Source organism: Xyrauchen texanus, chromosome 45, assembly GCF_025860055.1.
Source record: "Xyrauchen texanus isolate HMW12.3.18 chromosome 45, RBS_HiC_50CHRs, whole genome shotgun sequence".
Classification (NCBI taxonomy): Eukaryota; Metazoa; Chordata; class Actinopteri; order Cypriniformes; family Catostomidae; genus Xyrauchen; species Xyrauchen texanus.
Genome location: NC_068320.1, coordinates 28,153,060 through 28,158,606, shown reverse-complemented (window position 1 = coordinate 28,158,606; position 5,547 = coordinate 28,153,060). Strand labels below are relative to the sequence as shown.

General features: G+C 43.1%; 1 pseudogene; it reads right to left on the bottom strand.

The window, feature by feature from the left end:
- Positions 1-3,570: 3,570 nt before the first annotated feature.
- LOC127637356 (monocarboxylate transporter 2-like) overlaps positions 3,571-5,547 on the bottom strand; it is a 9,513-nt pseudogene continuing 7,536 nt past the window's right edge.

Sequence of the window (5,547 nt, the reverse complement as noted above, 5' to 3'; positions counted from 1 at the left end):
TTCCCTCTCAATAGTTTTGCGTTCCCTCTCAATAGTTTTGTGTTCCCTCTCAATAGTTTTGCGTTCACTCTAAATAGTTTTGCGTTCCCTCTCAATAGTTTAGCGTTCCCTCTCAGTAGTTTAGCGTTCCCTCTCAATAGTTTTGCGTTCCCTCTCAATAGTTTTGCGTTCCCTCTCAATAGTTTTGCGTTCCCTCTCAATAGTTTTGCGTTCACTCTAAATAGTTTTGCGTTCACTCTCAATAGTTTTGCGTTCACTCTCAATAGTTTTGCGTTCACTCTAAATAGTTTAGCGTTCCCTCTCAATAGTTTTGCGTTCCCTCTCAATAGTTTTGCGTTCACTCTAAATAGTTTTGCGTTCACTCTAAATAGTTTTGCGTTCACTCTCAATAGTTTTGCGTTCACTCTAAATAGTTTTGCGTTCACTCTCAATAGTTTTGCGTTCACTCTCAATAGTTTTGCGTTCACTCACAATAGTTTTGCGTTCACTCTCAATAGTTTTGCGTTCACTCACAATAGTTTTGCGTTCACTCTCAATAGTTTTGCGTTCACTCTCAATAGTTTTGCGTTCACTCTAAATAGTTTTGCGTTCACTCACAATAGTTTTGCGTTCACTCTCAATAGTTTTGCGTTCACTCTCAATAGTTTTGCGTTCACTCTAAATAGTTTTGCGTTCACTCTCAATAGTTTTGCGTTCACTCACAATAGTTTTGCGTTCCCTCTCAATAGTTTTGCGTTCACTCACAATAGTTTTGCGTTCACTCTCAATAGTTTTGCGTTCACTCACAATAGTTTTGCGTTCACTCACAATAGTTTTGCGTTCACTCTCAATAGTTTTGCGTTCACTCTAAATAGTTTTGCGTTCACTCTCAATAGTTTTGCGTTCACTCACAATAGTTTTGCGTTCACTCACAATAGTTTTGCGTTCACTCTCAATAGTTTTGCGTTCCCTCTCAATAGTTTTGCGTTCACTCACAATAGTTTTGCGTTCACTCTATATAGTTTTGCGTTCACTCACAATAGTTTTGCGTTCACTCTATATAGTTTTGCGTTCACTCACAATAGTTTTGCGTTCACTCTATATAGTTTTGCGTTCACTCACAATAGTTTTGCGTTCACTCTATATAGTTTTGCGTTCACTCACAATAGTTTTGCGTTCACTCTATATAGTTTTGCGTTCACTCACAATAGTTTTGCGTTCACTCACAATAGTTTTGCGTTCACTCTATATAGTTTTGCGTTCACTCACAATAGTTTTGCGTTCACTCACAATAGTTTTGCGTTCACTCTATATAGTTTTGCGTTCACTCACAATAGTTTTGCGTTCACTCACAATAGTTTTGCGTTCACTCACAATAGTTTTGCGTTCACTCTATATAGTTTTGCGTTCACTCACAATAGTTTTGCGTTCACTCACAATAGTTTTGCGTTCACTCACAATAGTTTTGCGTTCACTCTCAATAGTTTTGCGTTCCCTCTCAATAGTTTTGCGTTCACTCACAATAGTTTTGCGTTCACTCTCAATAGTTTTGCGTTCACTCACAATAGTTTTGCGTTCACTCTATATAGTTTTGCGTTCACTCACAATAGTTTTGCGTTCACTCACAATAGTTTTGCGTTCACTCTATATAGTTTTGCGTTCACTCACAATAGTTTTGCGTTCACTCTCAATAGTTTTGCGTTCACTCTATATAGTTTTGCGTTCACTCACAATAGTTTTGCGTTCACTCTCAATAGTTTTGCGTTCACTCACAATAGTTTTGCGTTCACTCTATATAGTTTTGCGTTCACTCACAATAGTTTAGCGTTCCCTCTCAGTAGTTTAGTGTTCCCTCTCAATAGTTTTGCGTTCCCTCTCAGTAGTTTAGCGTTCCCTCTCAGTAGTTTTGTGTTCCCTCTCAATAGTTTTGCGTTCACTCTCAATAGTTTTGCGTTCACTCTAAATAGTTTTGCGTTCACTCTCAATAGTTTTGCGTTCACTCACAATAGTTTTGCGTTCACTCACAATAGTTTTGCGTTCACTCACAATAGTTTTGCGTTCACTCTCAATAGTTTTGCGTTCACTCACAATAGTTTTGCGTTCACTCACAATAGTTTTGCGTTCACTCTCAATAGTTTTGCGTTCACTCACAATAGTTTTGCGTTCACTCACAATAGTTTTGCGTTCACTCACAATAGTTTTGCGTTCACTCTCAATAGTTTTGCGTTCACTCACAATAGTTTTGCGTTCACTCTATATAGTTTTGCGTTCACTCACAATAGTTTAGCGTTCCCTCTCAGTAGTTTAGTGTTCCCTCTCAATAGTTTTGCGTTCCCTCTCAGTAGTTTAGCGTTCCCTCTCAGTAGTTTTGCGTTCCCTCTCAATAGTTTTGCGTTCACTCTCAATAGTTTTGCGTTCACTCTAAATAGTTTTGCGTTCACTCTCAATAGTTTTGCGTTCCCTCTCAGTAGTTTAGTGTTCCCTCTCAATAGTTTTGCGTTCCCTCTCAGTAGTTTAGCGTTCCCTCTCAGTAGTTTAGCGTTCCCTCTCAGTAGTTTAGTGTTCCCTCTCAATAGTTTTGCGTTCACTCTCAATAGTTTTGCGTTCACTCTAAATAGTTTTGCGTTCACTCTCAATAGTTTTGCGTTCACTCACAATAGTTTTGCGTTCCCTCTCAATAGTTTTGCGTTCACTCACAATAGTTTTGCGTTCACTCTAAATAGTTTTGCGTTCACTCTCAATAGTTTTGCGTTCACTCACAATAGTTTTGCGTTCACTCTCAATAGTTTTGCGTTCACTCTCAATAGTTTTGCGTTCACTCTCAATAGTTTTGCGTTCACTCTAAATAGTTTTGCGTTCACTCTAAATAGTTTTGCGTTCACTCTCAATAGTTTTGCGTTCACTCACAATAGTTTTGCGTTCACTCTCAATAGTTTTGCGTTCACTCACAATAGTTTTGCTTTCCCTTGCGATTTGACAGGTTTCATGAGATTCCCTCAGTCGGTAATCTGTAACATTTCACGTCTTCGCTCTTCATTTACATCAGTGTTGAGTGTAATGCACTACTAAGTAATTCATTACTAATTAAGTAAGGGATTACTCTTAATTTTTCAGTAATTTATTTACAGTTACTTCTAATGTAATTGTGTTAAATACCGTATAGACTTTAGAACAATTCTATATAAAACAAAAGTGAATTAAAAATCGAAATGTAGCGTCTAATGTTAAAATGCATGTTGTCTAATTTAACGTCGCCCTTTAAATTCTTTGGCCAGTTCATGAATAATTAATTTGATTTATTTGAAAGAATTAAAAGAATAGTTTCACATCTATCCTTGATTGCTAGAAAGCAATTAGTAATTAGTAATGCAATTAGTTTTCAGACAGAGTAATTAGTACAGTAATCTAATTACATTGTAGAAAATGTCATTGGTAGTTTGTAATTAATTACTTTTCACGTCTTCGCTCTTCATTAAAATTAACACAGGCGTGTCTTTCAAACTGTACGTATAACATCAGAGACGGTCATATTTATTAACTTTGGCAGTATCTTCTATAAAAATATTTTGTTATAGTGGATCAGAGAGACGTTTAAATGTTTGTTTCTCGCTGCATGACGCCATCTTTATTTTCACAGAGCTGCTGTGACGTATCCTCATCAGCATCTGCTTTGGTCTCGGCCTGGTCCTGGTCCTGGTCCTCAGTCTGTTTGTACATCTCGTCTCTCTTGCGTTCCTGCTCCAGCAGTCTGTAGTTGATGAAGTTGCCGATGAAGAGCCAGATACTGGCGAATATCACCACAGATCCGCAGCACAGGTACATGTACTTGAAGTTCTTGGTGATGTCCACTAACTTCCCTGAAATCAACAGACACGATTATTCAAACTATTATTTTGCCTTTACAAAGTGTAGGTAAAAGTCCACTGATATTTCTCACTTAGGCTGATAGTATTGCATGAATGCATCACTTCCGGTCGGGTGGTCGCTCAAATTGGATCTGAAAATGTTGCATATGGAGGCGGTTGGAACTGAATGAATGAATTAAATAAAATGAATGACTTCGGTTTGAAGTTTGTAAGATCGCGGTGAAAAGGCAGCTTTATATTAATGTGCGACTTTAGTTTCGGAAAATATGTGCAGCGGAGGAGGGCAGGGTCGGGACGGAATGGCGCATGCCCGGACCCCAATCCTGATGAGGCGGCAGAGTTAAAGGCAACAGGAGATGGCAGTTCGAGAGAGAGTGCCTCCTCTCCGAGAGGTTCTCGCCTCCTCCTTTCCCTTTTAACCCCTTTACAATGGTGCCGAATAAAATCCAGTCCAGTCCCTCCTCACCTAGCCGGACGGCGCCGTTCCCTGTGTCCGGTTGGTCGGGCTACTCCGTCCCCGGCAGATGGCAGTGTCGAGGAATCTACGATGGGCATCCCTCCTCCCTTTCTAGCAGCTGGCAGGGCACTCCTCCGACCCTGGCAATGGCTCCTTCAGCTCCAGGCCGCCAGGAGGAGGAGGGATGCCCGTCGTAGAGTCCTCGACACTGCCGTCTGCCATACTGGACTGGACTCCCCGACTGCCTGGAGTGATGGAGCCATTGCCAGGGGCAGATGAGTGACCGAGGGGGGGGGGGGGGGGTTACGTCATGCTGGGGGCTCCCCGGCCAGGGAGAAGTGTAGCGCGGAGGAGGGCGGGGCCGGGCCAGAATAACGCACGCCCGAACCCCAATCAGCCTGATGAGGTGAGCGAGGGATAAAGACGACTGGAGACGGCAGTTCGAGAGAGAGAGAGAGAGAGAGAGAGCTACAGGCAGCTGTCCTGCATGTTTGTTTGTTATTTTGCTTTACTTTTGCTTTAAATTCACTATTAAATTATGAGTTACACCTTCAAGCCGGTTCTCGCCTCCTCCTTTCCCTTTTAACCCCTTTACGTTGGAGCCGAAACCCAGGAGGGAGGAGGGATGCCCGTCGTAGAGTCCTCGACACTACCATCTGCCGGGGGACTGAGTAGCCTGACCACCCGGACGAGGGGAACAGCTGGCGTCCGCTAGGGGAGGAGGGACTGGGTTCCCCTACCGTCTGGAGCGATGACGCTGTTGCCAGGGGTGGATGAGTGCCCTGCCGGCTGCCACAAGCACAGAGGGATCGAAGGAAGACTGCCGTCCGTGAGGGGAGGAGGGAATCGACTCCCCGACCACCTGGAGCAGTAGGGCCGCTGCCAGGGGAGGAGGAGTGTCCCACGGGCCGCCAGAGACATGGAGGGGCATTCTGTCCACTGGGGGTCGGAGGTTTGACTCCGGTCCACCCGGAGAGGTGGGTGGGATGCACGTCATGACGGGGGCTCCGGAGGGAGGACTGTAGCACAGAGGAGGGCGGCGCCGTGCTGGAATGGCCTTGCGCCCGGACCCCAATCCAGATGAGGCGGCGTGGGATAAAGGCTAATGATTTTAGCAAGGCACCTTAAAACCGTGATACCATAATACCATGGTATTTTTTGTGACGATTATCGAACCATGAAAATGTAATACAGTTACACCCTAATTGAAACTCTGTAATAATGATTATTATTAGGCGATTATAT